The sequence below is a fragment of the Ambystoma mexicanum genome, chromosome 9 (genome assembly GCF_040938575.1).
Source record: "Ambystoma mexicanum isolate Mex_15411 chromosome 9, UKY_AmexF1_1, whole genome shotgun sequence".
Taxonomy (NCBI): domain Eukaryota; kingdom Metazoa; phylum Chordata; class Amphibia; order Caudata; family Ambystomatidae; genus Ambystoma; species Ambystoma mexicanum.
This window is the reverse complement of record NC_090931.1, coordinates 603,411,799-603,426,215: the sequence shown is the minus strand read 5'-3', so window position 1 is coordinate 603,426,215 and position 14,417 is coordinate 603,411,799.

Here is a 14,417-nt window from a genome sequence, read left to right as displayed (position 1 = left end):
CAAAGTACAGCAAGTTTAACTAGATACCAGCAACCGAGAAGATCTTAAATTGGCTGATGCCCCTTCTTTGCCATCATCCCCTCATAACGCCATATTTTAGTCAACTCTTCAATTTGCAAACAGACACAGCAAGGGTTGGGCTATGAGCTGTTATCTCTCAAGTATGCAGTGGCTTTGCCCAACCCACCCTCTATGTCGGCCGAAAATGATTCCCTAGGAAGAGGAAGTATACCCTGTTAGAGTGAGAATGTCTGGCAGTGAAATGTGCCATTGAATCAATTAAGTATTATCTTACAGCGTGCACGTTTATTCATATTGTGAACCATGCACCCCTCACGTTGCTAGCCCTGAACAACAATACCAACAGCTGAGCTCTTCTATGATTCTTCGCACTACAGCCATATTGGTTTGTAGTGGCCCATCAGGTGCGTTGTTTACAAACCAGCAGAGACGTTTTTCATTGGCACCTTATAGAAAATCTATGAGGAAGCCTAGAGAAAAGGAGGAGTATGTGATGAAGTGATCTGCCTTGCTCTAGGGGTTGGGGATGTGGTGAACAGGGGTGCTGGGTATCGCCACCCACTAGGTGATGAAGGAACCTGTGGCGGCTTGTGGAGGACCCCCTGGTCTTCCCAAGCCCCACCTGGGAGTTTGGCAGGGGCTTGTCATGTTATGCTACTGGGATTTACCATGCGCCACTGCCATTCGCATGGTCTCCTGCTACTGTAGTGGATCTGAAAGATAGGGCGTTAAGTTAGGGACGATAGGGGGAAATGCAAGATAGCTTTGCTCCTGAGCTGATGCCTGCAGACCAGAAGTACCCTGAGCTATGCATGCAGGTGTGTTTCTAGGCATTCTGTGCCAAGAGCATAGATGCATTTGTGTCCTTAGAGGTGCCTTGCGTGCAAGTTCTGCTAGGATGCATTCACCGCACTATGGCATGTCAGTTGCTTGTAGAGGTGAAGCATTCTGTTGTTTGATCTTTTGGGAGGTTCATCAATTGATGTCTATGTGTAGTATAGTTTTTCACCCATCCTCATGTGGTTGGTACTTTCCTCAAGAAATGAAGAACTCCATTTTAGGGCTATGCTTTTTATGCCCATGTAGCAGTTACATCTTTTTGTTAAGGTAGAGTGATCGGTGTCATATGCTGCTGTGAGATGTAGCATAATGAGCATCCATGTTATATTGGCATCAATTGGTTTAAGGATCTCGTCCCTCATGAAAATGTGGACAGTTTTAGTGCTCTTGCAAAGGATGAACCCTGATTGATTATTGTGTAGTCACATGCTTCACTATATTCTGACAACTGTGTGGCCAATCTCTTTTCCAGTATTTTAAACATGAACAATATATTCAAAATAAGATAAAACTCCGTTTGTTGGCATGGCTTGTGTTCAGTATATGTCCTCCCACTCTTCTTTCCTGACCTCTCCCTCCCTTTTGTTTGCTCTGGGGACTGTGAAGCGGAATGTTTCTGCCTGCGGTGCATGACAAAACACCAGATATACATAATTCCAAACACCATGAATGTCCGATGATGGAACTAGAGAGTGGGCAGACTTAACACCCAAGAAGGTTTGAGTTATAGTTGGCCATGTTTGAATTCTTTGGATTGATGTTCTCAACAGAGATAGGGTTAGCTTATCCCAGAAATGTCCAGGACATGAAATCCAGATCCACACCACTAAATACCCCAGAACTGAGATGCTTTCTAGGCATGATGGCACTTTGTGCGTGATTCATCTGGAATCTGGCTACCCATGCAGTGTTCCAGGTGGCCCTTCTGTGCAAGAGGATAGAGTGAAACAGGACACTGAAGCATCAGGGGGTGTCTTAAAGCACATAGCCTTGTCCAGACATAGAGGTGGACTGTGATCCCACCCAGGGCATACACCAGACCATGGGCTGTGGGGTATAAAGAAAACGGGGATTAAAATGTGCAGGAGGGGTAAACTGGGAAGGTCGGAAACAGAACAGACACACGTAGGACACAGAGTTCAGGGAAATAAAGTAGAGGGGTGAATGCCAGTGAAAGCTAGTAGTGGTAGTGGTGCTTGTTTAGATTCTTTTATGGATGTGTGATGGCCTTGAGATATGCTTTGAGTTCTGGAGGCTTCTAACCAGATAATATGGAATTCCCTCCTGATGAACACCGTAATGCTGAGCCTGTTGTTGCCAACTGGTTACCCATGTGCACTTCTTCGGGACATATAGTCTCAATGCAGTTTACACTTTACTTTTTTAAATAAAAATGTGAATTATTTTCTGAGAGTTTTGTAAGCAATTCAAAAACAAATTTAATTTACATGGGATTACACACCAATTTGTGTCGTCTCATCTTACATGAACTATTCCTTTGCTGTCTCTTTCGCCAAATTTCACTACTTCCATCTTCCTTACTATGGACTCCTGTCATGGTCTCAATATCGCACCACCTCTTGTTCCCATCGGTGCATCAGATGTAGTGCGCATCTTTGGCACCTTCCCTCTCTGTCTCCCTAATGTATAGGGTTTTGTATTATCATTCTCCTTCTCTTCCCCCTGAAGTCTTTCTCTTCTCTTTGAATTCAGGGGGATTTCTCACCCCAACCTCCCAGGTCTGTCTTCCCCCAACCTCTGTTGTGTCTCACTCCCCAACCTCTGTGTTGTCTCACTCCCCAACCTCTGTGTTGTCTCACTCCCCAACCTCTGTGTTGTCTCACTCCCCAACCTCTGTGTTGGCTCACTCCCCAACCTCTGTGTTGGCTCACTCCCCAACCTCTCTGTTATCTATCTTTCTGACCTCCAGGGTACCTCCCCCCTCAACCTATGAAGTTTCTCTACCCTCAGTGCCTGGAGGATCTCTTTCCACATCAACTGGGGGTTTCAATCTCCCAAACCTATGGGGTATTTCGTTCCCCAGCCTCTAGGGCCTCCCTCTCCTTACCCTCACTCCAATGTTCTCTGCATCCGCCTTTCTGCTTCCATTTCAGTCGTTCCTCTCCCCTCCAAATCATTTCCTCATCTTAAAAGTAGGGACAAGTGGGGCTTTTGGGATTGTAAGTCCCGGTGCCCAGGAATTTGTTGGTTTGGGCACAGGACGTGCAAGCTTTTGCTATGAGAGCTTGCATTTTTGGCTCTCTGTGTGCATTGTTTCTCTCCAGCAGTCCTTCCCATGATATGAAATGCTTTTGATAGCCTGCCTTTGAAAATAAAGTACTCCCATCCTGGGACTCCTGTGCAAAATGCTACCTTTGGGCAGTAATGGTGATAGGTGTTATTTATGTTTAATGCATTTTGTCCCGGGCGTTCTGTATCTTTTAGGCACATGTTCCCCCTCTTGTGTTCCTTCACAGACAACTCTTCACAGAGCATCAAAAGATACAAAACATAGAGGCCCTTCCGTCTAGTAAAATATCTGTGATAGTTGTAGTAGCCACCTATTGTAGGTCCTCAATTCCAATGGTGCTACCTATTACATATCTGCTCCTGCAGGCTTCCTATGTCTTCCGCTTCTCCCTGTGCATCCCCATTCTCACCAAGGACCAGTCACTGCACACTGTCTGCTACTGCCAGAGATACCAGCCCACTCCATGGGGCCTCAGGACATCCCCTCACAAATGCCTTGCCTGAAGGGCACCATGCATACAACTTTGCCATGGCCACATTGGATGGAGGGTCCAAGTTGTCCACCAGGCCATCTACTAAACTCCATGCACTAACATTATCTACTTCTAGACTCGAACCCAGAACCCTGGGCATAGGGGCCAACCCTTTCCCCCTGGCTGTTTAATAGATATAGCTAACCTCTAGCAGAACTATTGAACCAGTTGTATCCTTGATTCTAACTCTATGCGGATGACACATGAATCCCCTTTAACATTTATAGAATGATACCACAATGACATCACTGAATGCCTTTGGTCAGTACAGGAATGGTTAACACTTATCAATCTCAGCCTCAACAATTCAATAACAGAAATGCTCACCTTTTGCAACCCTTGTTCAAGTAATCTCCCCTTCAGTTGGGCAGACTCACTAGTCATACCCCTGCTCCGTGCCAATGCCCTAAACAAACTCATCATCATCCTAGCTGCTGAAATGTCAAAATGATCTCACAAAGCACATTTCAAACTGCAGATGCTGTGGAAGATTATGCTTTATTTAGAAATGGTGCAAAAAAAAGAATTGCCAAGATCACTGGTTCTGTCCAACCTTGGCTATTGCAACTGTATGTGTTTAGGCCTTTCTAAATATCAAACCCTCCCACTCTAGGTCATCCAAAATCACACCGCTAGACATGTCATGGGCTTCAACATGCGCAACACCATTTCTCTGGCTTTCAAAGTCATAGACTGGCTCACCTTTGAATTCAGCATTCAAAGTACTCTCCATGACTCACCAATACCTCCACAAGAAGTAGGACTCACCCTAAATTAAAAAAGTAGCGTTGTGGGTGCAAAACCATTGGAACGTCTGCTTTCAAACTGTGGAAAGACTTGACTTAATCCCTCAGAATGGAACCCAACGGGACATGTCCAAGTCTTTGACCTTGTCCCTTGGTGTGGAGAAGCCCTATTTATGGGGGGTGGGAGTCCAGAGCCAGTGTTGCCCCTGAGGTGGATGGTGGCAGCAGGGAGGGCCCACATGACTGCCACTCCCCCATTGTGCCAGTATGTGTCTCTGCAGAACCACATCCCCAGCCATGCGTCTTTACCGACATACTTGCCAGTGTTTCACTTGTGTTTTTGGATCATAAGCTGTTCAAGATAATCGGCAAAGCTGAAAAAACATCAGAGGAACAGCCTGCCTGAGAAATTGAAATGCTCCAGATCTTCTGAATTGCTACAATGCCAGGGAGAGCCATCTTTAGGCAGTGCAACGAGCAAGAAAGAGAGAGATCTGCCGGAGAAAACCACGAGCATGCATGGCAGTCGGAGAGACAGCACAGTGCCAGCAGAAAGCACAAGCGGGAGCACATGCCGAAAGCTTGACCCCCCCACCCACCACCCCCTACACTACCAGAGATTAAGAAAGGAACAATGGCCCTTTTCCCTTTGGACATTGTACCTTCTTGCATAAAACCAGGGGCATGAACTGCGTCATTAACCCTGGTATATCACCATGGGCATAACGTTGTGAGCCCACGGAGACACAATGGGTGAAGCTAAGAGCGAATTTCAAAGCTTTCCCATGCACATACGCATTACGGGAGGAAGACAGCAGACCTGATTGGATGGGGTAAAGTGACGCATCCAAAAGGAGGAAACGGTACTTAAGGGACGAACAGGAAGTGTAGATTTTTTCAGGTGAGATCAGAGGTGGAGGACGACCAAGAGACCAGCAGGATGAAGGAAGGAGCAGCGGCTTGTGGAGGAGATTCTTGGAGCGAGTGAAGTATTGATGTCAGAGTAAAAGTAGTTCTGCAGTTTGAGTGTGCATGATTGTGCGCTGTGCGAGCAGAAGAAGTTTAATGTAAAGAGTGAATGTGAATTGACTGATACTGGGTGAAAGAAAGGTGTTTGTGTAGTTGTAGGAAGGGATTGTAAGAGGAGGGAAGTAGTGAGAGGTATGTTAGGAGGAGAAGAGTATTAGTAGTATGAGGAGGATTGTAGTAGTTGAAGGAGTAGTGGCAAACCGTGGGGAGGGAAGTAGGAGTGTGAAGGGGAGCAGCAGTAGTGGAGGAGCAGTGGAGTGGATACATCAAAGAGTGGATGGAAGGAGTAGGAGGAGTGAAACAGAGTAATGAAGAACTGGTGGAAGTAGGGAGTGGTAGTGAAAGTAGAGCTGAGGAAACATGTTTGATCTAGCCTGCATACCACAGGGCAAGGGCAAGGTATTTCTAGGTCTGAGAGATCAGGAATATGCAAGTGGAGGACCCCGAGCGCACCACCCCACCAATACTATCTAACTCCTTGGAGGTTAAGCCCTGCGAGTGAAGGGCTGTGAACTTCTTTCCTGCTGTTAGGCTGTGGCGAGCGCCTATCTGGAGTACCTGGAGTGCCTTTTGGAATGGTAACTGACTACGAACTACAAACTACGAACTCGTTTCCATTGAGGTGTGTGTGCCCTTAAGGGGAAGTTGTTGCTGTGTCACCTGACAGTGTCACCTGACTTCACCTGCCTATTTGTGGCCGCCTCAAGCGCCCTTGCGGCGTTAAGCCCTGCGAGTGAAGGGCTGTGAACTTCTTTCCTGCTGTTAGGCTGTGGCGAGCGCCTATCTGGAGTACCTGGAGTGCCTTTTGGAATGGTAACTGACTACGAACTACAAACTACGAACTTGTTTCCATTGAGGTGCGTGTGCCCTTAAGGGGAAGTTGTTGCTGTGTCACCTGACTGTGTCACCTGACTTCACCTGCCTATTTGTGGCCGCCTCAAGCGCCCTTGCGGCGTTAAGCCCTGCGAGTGAAGGGCTGTGAACTTCTTTCCTGCTGTTAGGCTGTGGCGAGCGCCTATCTGGAGTGCCTTTTGGAATGGTAACTGACTACGAACTACAAACTACGAACTTGTTTCCATTGAGGTGCGTGTGCCCTTAAGGGGAAGTTGTTGCTGTGTCACCTGACTGTGTCACCTGACTTCACCTGCCTATTTGTGGCCGCCTCAAGCGCCCTTGCAGCGTTAAGCCCTGCGAGTGAAGGGCTGTGAACTTCTTTCCTGCTGTTAGGCTGTGGCGAGCGCCTATCTGGAGTACCTGGAGTGCCTTTTGGAATGGTAACTGACTACGAACTACAAACTACGAACTCGTTTCCATTGAGGTGCGTGTGCCCTTAAGGGGAAGTTGTTGCTGTGTCACCTGACTGTGTCACCTGACTTCACCTGCCTATTTGTGGCCGCCTCAAGCGCCCTTGCGGCGTTAAGCCCTGCGAGTGAAGGGCTGTGAACTTCTTTCCTGCTGTTAGGCTGTGGCGAGCGCCTATCTGGAGTACCTGGAGTGCCTTTTGGAATGGTAACTGACTACGAACTACAAACTACGAACTCGTTTCCATTGAGGTGCGTGTGCCCTTAAGGGGAAGTTGTTGCTGTGTCACCTGACTGTGTCACCTGACTTCACCTGCCTATTTGTGGCCGCCTCAAGCGCCCTTGCGGCGTTAAGCCCTGCGAGTGAAGGGCTGTGAACTTCTTTCCTGCTGTTAGGCTGTTTGGCGAGCTGCGAGCCATACAAATTGCCGACGTGAATTATGACGGTTACTACACCATCATTACCGGCTCCATCAGCATCAAGGACCCGCGCACAAAAGAAGCGAGAGGCACCCGTAGAATCTGCTGTATCTAGCCACAGGAGGCCGACTAACAAAGTAAGTCGTTACTTTTCTTGTGTTTCGAACTCAGAGGACCTTGATTGTCCATCCTCCCCCGCCTCTCGCGACTGCTCTAACTCAAGCATGCCAGCGGGTGTGTTTGTTCCACCAAACTTGGCTGAGTTACAACCGAGCGAGCACTACACAGTCGAGACGAGCGGGCCCGATGTCCATACATCACCTGGCCCGATTACAGATGTTCGTAATGTTCAAATTATACAAACGGAACTATCAACAGATGATAACCAGAGAAAAATGGTCACCGCAGGCAGAGCGGCCACAAACTTTGTCATAAACTCTGCCGCACACTCTGAGATCTCGCCTTGTGTGGAGACCACCCCTCCCCCCTTAGCATCCTCTGAGATGTTTGGGGCTGAACCGGTGGTCGGAAACAGCAGTGCATGCAGAAACTCAACATCAGGAGGGGGCGCTCGGCCTGTGGTGTCCGCGGTACTTACTGAAGCTGTTGAGCGGCTGTCAATGCTGGGGGAGTATGGGTTGCCTCCAGCAGATGGCGATAGTGGTTGCCCTGAGGGTGGCCACCCTGAGAGTGAAAATAAAGCAAGCGCTCTAACGAGCGAGCCATTGGAATCTGGGGAGGGAGGGTTGGGCCCCGCGGGGGAACGCGCAGCATTATCGACAGCTGGAGCTGATGAGGTACGTCCCCATGAGATCTCGCCCCGCGCCGCCCAACCAGTGGGATGGCCTGGTAGACTCCAGGGCGAGGTGTTGCAAGACGAAGTATTTGCGGAGCCGCTTCCTCCGACAAACTGTTCCACAGGCACATATGTCAGAGAGTTTCCCAAGGACGATGACCACGTGCACGAAGACAATAGGAGAGACTCCTTGGGAATTGCTGACAAAGTCCTGGTTAACTTGATAGCAATGAACAAATCATGCCGTCAACTCATACACATGGGACTACTGCAGTCGCCACCTTTAACGGAAAGACTCTTAGTCAAAAGACCAAATTGTCAGCTGTCAGGAGCAAATGAGGACATTTGGCACAAAGTGTGCTATAAGCGTGCAAAAATTGACGGCTGTGGTGAGTCTAATGTTAACCTCGATGACGCATCTACTCACTTACAATCCTCTCAAAAGAGGCTAGTGTCGACTCGTCACAACACAAACATTGTTAATGATTTGTCTACGGCTATGTCAGTGTCTCCTGGTTTAAACGGGACAAACCGAGACGAATCTCAAGACTCTTCTTTCATGGAACGGCCATTCCCTAAAATCCGTCAATGTAAGGAAGGTCCAACAACAAACACTAGGGCCTATCAAATTCATGAGTCTTCTCCTAAAGAAGACACCTGTACATCTCCGAAAGATCTTCAAGCCATCCTGATGTCATCAACAACAATTGCGTTGGCTCCATTTATGAAACTATATGAAAATTTGCACGAAGCAACTAGGGATCTATCAACAACGGTGGCCTTAGTTTTATCCAAGTTAATTTACTTGGAACAAGTATGTGAGCGCTCATACCATACTCAACATGAAGGATTCAAGAGACTTGACTTATCCTTTAACCTCTTAAATGAGCAAAGGAAAAATGACACTCTGGACAAAAAACTATTGGCAGACGTTGCGAGAGAGGCACTCGCGATATTTAAATTCGAAGACCGCCTCTCAACCAGAGAACGTCACCCTAAAGAAGGAGCGGGCGAAAAAACTCTACCGGCCCCAATCATTGACTTACGGAGTGTACAAGGACCGCTTGTGACTAATCTAGACAAGGAAGCGCATACGGCCGCTGAGCTTAGGACATCGTCGAAAGTGGGTGACAAGCCTGGAGCTCAGTCGGTACCGCTGCTTGCTTCAATTGTGCAAACGAAGGAATCCTTGAGAGATACAGATCGGCAACAAACTGACCACCAAAGTAAAGCTCCTCAAACCTCTAGGAGCACAGGATGTGACCCTTCTTTAGACATCTCCTTTAATACTGCATTTGAACAAGCGCGGAGCATCTCTAACCAAGCGCAAACGGACATTCAGGCGGCAGCTTGCTCGCAGCAGGCTTTGAGTGTAAACTCTTCCGCCGAGCCTACTTCAAAGAATTTGGAAGGGGCTCAAACAGCCATCTACCCGTTATTTAATGGAGGTCACCTACCTGTGACAAACCTACCTCATTCAAAACGGACAATTGCGAATCAGACAAATCAACCAAAAAAAACAAAAAAACAACTGAGCCGGAAACATAAGTCCTTAAATGGTGCACGAAAATTTTTGCGAAATATCAACGTTGTACAAAACGTAGCCAGCACTTTAAATAAATGCATACTCGGGTCAGCTTTGCCAAACAAGCCATCACAACAAACATCAGCTAGTCAACCAACTTCCACATGCAACACTGATTCGGTCTTAATAGACCAAGCTCAGGACATTTCAAGCGAAATGTTGAATATGTCAACTTACGAAGATGTAGACTACATAGATCTTGAAAATGAATCGACACCACCTGAGAGAGACGTGCCCACTGGCACCGAGCATCTGACGAGCATAAACACACAAGACTGTCTAAATGGACACCAGGCACCTGCAATGGAACCGGTCATAATAAATAAAACTCAGAACCAAGAAGAGCCTCCTCAAGAGGTGCGACGGCAAATGACTCAACATGGCAGAATATGCCAGATCATCAACAAAGACAAACGTGTGTCGTCACTCTCAAATGGCCCCGAGAGTCCACCCTTCTTAACTTTACAAGAAAAAAGGATGCGGTCCTTAGCTGTCCACCATCATGAGCTCCTCAATACTGCAGAGTCAATTGCACCAGATGTACCTAACCCTGTGACTTTGGAGAAAAAAAATGGCCAAATAGGCTCTGCTGGATCGCAGTTACCAACACGAAACATGTGTCGCCCTACCAATACAAAAGAGGTGCCAAAACACGTGCGATTTAGTAAAGGCTCATCGTCTAAAAAGAACTTCTTGACAATGCCGATTCATAAAATTATAATTGAGAAGCTGGAACTCTCGGACAAGCTAATACTGAATCGAGGTAACATTGTTAGACTTCTTCATTTGGTACCATCACTACGGTCCATAAGTTCTAACGACTTGAAGATCGTGGAATTCTACGATGAGAACAGAAATGATAAGGTAGTACTACACGTGTTGTCCTCACTAATTGTGACAACAATCTTGGAAGCGAACGCTGCATTATTTTCATTGGGCTTCGATGTTTATGCACTGAATGAATCACAGCAGTCATTGGTCATCACAGACGATGCTTCTGTTCACCATAAACCTGCAGCGCGAGTATCCATCTTGAAAACATTGCCAGAGAATAATGTGCTCGAAGAAACCGGAAAAAAAAACTCTTGCCAAAGCAACAATAAAAGCCCAATGCGCGTCATAAATAATTCACTACCAATCGATAAGGAAGCACTGACACAAACTATGGTTTCAATGACTCAAAAAGACAAGATAACCATAACAATAAATGGAAATTCATCTCAGATCTCCACCAAACTCTCAGGAGCTCAACCTGGAAATCCTAGTACAGAAGCCCTGGAGTGGCTCTGGCTGTCCGAGGCTTTGGGTAACACATCCCATCAATAACGCCAAAAACGTACTGCATGAAATGTGTGCAGTTTTGCATCCTGGAACACTCGGGGATTCATGCACTTATTCAACTCAAATTGGACTAACGAACTGCAGATTATCCGCTTACAAGAAACGTGGCTAACAGAAGCCCCGGTTTTGAATGATTTTGAGGTTGCGCTCAATCCTGCCATAAAATCTAGGAAAGGTCGCCCTATGGCAGGGTTGGCCACCATGATCAGAAGATCTTCAGGCTGGAGACTTGTAAGCTCAACGAATCACTCGCCATTCATTCAGTCTACCTCCTTAGAATGGTCTGGCCCAGCAGGTTCGCCGGCCGATTCCCTAATAATGGTAAACATCTACTGGAACCATAAAAGGGCCGGCGAACAAGTCTTTATAGACAAGACTATGGAAATATTGGACTCTCTCGTGGTGTTATCAGGATGGCCTAACATAATGATATGTGGAGACCTTAACATTGACCTGATGAAAACATTGAACTCGATAACAAAAAATCACCTGAAGCAGTCGTGGTTAGAAGAGATGGCTGCACGCAATTTTCAAATGTTAAATGGAAACATCCATAATGACGTGCCCCCTGCAAACACTTGGCACCGTGCAAATCAGGCCTCTATAATTGACTACATGTTCGTTTCAGAGCTGTTACACCCGCGAATAGTCTCACTGAAGGTCACAAAGAAAAACGAAAGCGACCATGATATGCTGGTAGCAGAATTTTCAACACTTGAAAAAGTTCCTACTTGCACGTGGCAGCACAAAATTCAGGCTACCTCAAATAGAGTGCGATTAACATTGAAGCGAGATGAGACGGAGAGTCTTACAAGTGAATACTGCAGTGTTAGTCAGCATTTGGAATACGAGCAGCTGCTGAAGCAGTTTAAACCTAAATTAGCAGGATTAAAAAACAGTAGCTATGTGCGTGCTCACAGCTTCGACTTGGAAGTGCTGAAACACAAGCGTATGCTACGCAGCGATCTAAGACACGCAAAGTCCTTAGGTAAACAAGCTAGCTTAAAAGCTGCTAAGGCCGCCAAGCAATCGTATAAGAACTGGTTAAAATCGCACAAACACAGTATACTCCAAAACGACGCCGAAGCGATGATGAGGACATTACAAAATAAGAGCACATCAGCCTTTTGGTCTCTTATTAACAATGTGCACGCGCCCCAAGATGCAATTCAAGCTTGCATGGTGTCAGAGGCTGACTGGATATCGCACTTTGGAAGCCTTTATATCTCAACTGAGCCTGTGGATGCCTCGACGGAGGAATGTTCCAAACCATGGGATCTAGATTTTCGAAAAGAAGAGATAATAGACATCATTAAGAAAGCAAAAAACTCGCGTGCACCGGGACCCGATGGTCTCACAAATTTTACAATTAAACAGTTCCCAGAAATATGGGCACGATTGTGTGAGACACTCTTCAAAAGAATAGCCCGAATTCGGCAAACACCTAAATCTTGGAAGTGCGCGATTATTGTACCAATCTTTAAAAAGGGCGACAGATCGGACCCTAAAAATTACAGGCCTGTTGCACTATTGGACGTGTTAGGCAAAGTCTATGCCACAATGCTACAAAAGAAACTACTAGCTTGGGCAAAATCATCATCACATGTTGATAAACGTCAATCAGGTTTTGTAAAACAAGTGGGTTGCTCGCTAAATCTTCTATTGCTAAACATAATGAAAATGGAGGCAATCAAAACGAATACAAAGGTATATTTAGCATTTATAGATTTCTCGTACGCATTTGATACCATCGATAGAACGCTCTTGTGGGACAAATTGAAGAACTGGGGATGTCCACCAGACTTAATGGCAGCAATTAAGGAACTCCATTCAAAGACCTCCATTCGAGTGAGACTGGATCGATCTGGCTTGTTATCTTCCTCCATCGACACATTCAAGGGTGTGAAGCAGGGCTGCCCACTAGCAGCAGCCATTTTTGGGTTGTTCATTTCTGACATCGGCGACTCAATCAACGAAGTAAAATCCTTTCCACCTAAAGTGGCCAATACACATCTAAGCTGGCTGCTTTACGCAGATGACTTGATCGTAATGGACGTGACGCCAATCGGGTTGCAAAGGAAACTAAATGCTGTGCAACGATACGTCACGTCCAATAAGCTCACAATTAACATCAAAAAATGCGAAATATTAGTCCTGCAGAATTTGAACGGCGGTGGAGTAAGGAACAGAAAAAGCATAACATTGGCTTTGGGACATGAAACGTTGCAGATCTCACAAAGTGTCAAGTATCTGGGGATGATAATAAGTTCGGCCATCAATGACTGGCCCTGGCTTGCGGAAACCAAAAGGAAATGCAACCAACTAGCAAACCAAGCCCTGATAATCAACAAGAAATTTGGCAAATTCTCATTACGTCCAGTCTTGGCCTTTTACCAACAGAAGGTCATACCGGTTGTGACATATGGCGCAGAAAATGCGCTGGGATGCCCCCATGAGATCTGGGCCAAACTGGAAAATTGTTTCTGGACAAGAGTTTTAACACTTCCTAGGGGTGTGAACACCTCTTGTATAAGATATGAACTGGCTTTAATATCCTTGCATGCAAGAATATGTTGGAGCCTGTTGTGTTTATATCGAAAGACCTGTAGTCGGGCGCAGATCCCACAATTTGAGATCTTTTACAATGCCCAACCTGGAAATCACAAAATTATCCAGATGTGGTCGAACAGATGCGAGGCAATCTTGAAAAAATATGACATAACAGTCGATTTGCTTCATGAGAATCCGGATGCAGCTAAATTAAAGATCTGGCGTACAGATTGGGACGAGACTTGTGCGGAAAGAGCTGCCGCCAGTAGTTCGCGCAACGCTCCATTAGAAGCACGTGCCTTTAACAGCCTTCAGAAATATGTGCTTCTATTTCCTAATCCACAGGCACGCAGACTATTTATACTGTTCAGATTGAACTTGTTCAAAACGAACGATCGCCTCCGCTCATGGAGGGGTTTTTCCCACCTGAGACCTGAATGTAGGTTGTGCTTAAAGCGAAACGAATCACTAAAACATCTAGTCCTATTTTGCACAAAATTAAGATCTGAGAGGACCATACACTTGGGGCCCTGGAGCTTAGCTCATCCATCATTGTGTGCGGACGAGTGGTGGAGCTTAATGTTCCAGGGAATCGACTTGAAACTAATCCTGCCCTTAACAAGATTGCTGGAAATTATAGAAGCACGTCTGCTACCAATATTTGAAAGTTCTCTGGTAAACGGTGAACTTGGTTGAATAACCATAGATGGAAAAAAGTTGACAAAGTTATAGAAATGGATGTTACGTGGATGGGTCTAAGGAACTTTGATAAAGATGTGTGGTTAACTTGTGTCAGATTTTAAAGGTTTGTAAAAACCAATAAAATTTAAAAAAAAAAAAACCCATCCTGGGCAGAGGAGCTGAGCAAAAACTTGATCTAACAAATACAGGAAAAGACCAGCCAGTGAGAAGTGCCGAAGCTAGTGGGAGTGGACTATCAGATCTTATCTGGGACATCTTTTGACAATGGAGGGAACCCACTAACTCAGACGAGGAAGATGAGAT